This window comes from Propithecus coquereli, unplaced genomic scaffold (genome assembly GCF_000956105.1).
Source record: "Propithecus coquereli isolate 6110/MARCELLA unplaced genomic scaffold, Pcoq_1.0 Scaffold52, whole genome shotgun sequence".
In the NCBI taxonomy this organism is placed as follows: Eukaryota; Metazoa; Chordata; class Mammalia; order Primates; family Indriidae; genus Propithecus; species Propithecus coquereli.
In genome coordinates, this window is record NW_012151063.1 from 2,680,772 (window position 1) to 2,682,082 (window position 1,311).

Here is a 1,311-nt window from a genome sequence, read left to right on the forward strand (position 1 = left end):
TATATATGAGAGAGACATGGTACCTCTCTCTGTTGCCCAGGCTGAAGTGCAGTGGTGCAATCATAGCTCACTGCAGCCTCGAAGTCCAGAGCTTAAGCAATCCTCCTGCCTCAGCCTCCTGAGTGGCTGGGACAACATGTGCACCTTTGTGCCCAGCTAATTTTTTAAAAAACTTTTTCTAGACATGGGGTCTTGCTGTGTTGCCCAGGGTGGTCTCAAACTCCTGGCCTCAAGCAATCCCCCTACTCAGCCTCCCAAAGGTGTGGGATTACAGACCTAAGCCACTGTGCCTGCCCTAACTGTGGTCTTTAACAACAACAACAAAAAACTAATCATCTTCATGATGAGTAATTCATTTACAATAACTTATACAGTTGAAATTCACAGTTAAAGAATGTGGACTATGAAAGATTCTGAGACATGTATGTCAACATGTGAAAATCATCACAACCGAGCCATAGACCATTTCCATCGTGCAGAGATATTGTGTGTGTCTCGTGCCTGTCAATAACCATCCTCTCTCTAGGCTGTGACAAGTCTTGAGTTTCTTCAAGTTGCTACTTTTTGTCAAGCATTTCAGTAAATGGAATCATTCACTCCTGCCCCGTCAGCTTCTTTTGTTTAGTATAATATTTCATCCATGCTGTTGTGGACCTGAGTACTTTGCTTTTTTATTATTATTATTATCATTGAGGAGTACTCCATCTCGTGGAAGTACCATCACCTACTAACCAGTCAGTGAACATTTGGGTTGTTTCTGTTTTCTGCTTCCTACAAACTCAACTAGTGTGGACATTCATGTGGTCATCTTCAAGGAGAAACATGTTTTTATTTTTCTTGGATAAATAAATAGGAAAGGCATTGCAGGGTGTATGTCAAGCATATATTGAACTTTACAAAAAAAAGAAAAGTAAGATTTTTTTCCAAACTGTCTCCACGATACTACATTTCCAAATTGCAAGGTACAAGAGTTACATTTCCACATTATCACCAACACTTGATATGGTCAGCCTTTTTCATTTAAGCCCCTCCAATATCTGTGTAGGAATAAATGACTGTTTTAATTTGCTCTTTGTAAAGACGAATGGTATCAACTACACTTCATGTGTTTATTGGTCTTTTGCATATATTCTTGGATAAAATGTCCGGTTCAATCATTTAGCCGTTTAGTTTGTTTTAATTGTGTTGTTCTTCTTTTTCATTTGTGAGAGTTCTTTACATATTCTGGTTTAAAAAAAAGTTACTTTATCTGTTATGTACCTTCTTAGTCTTTTCCTCCAATTTGTCGGCTAAATTATCATGTTCTTAACA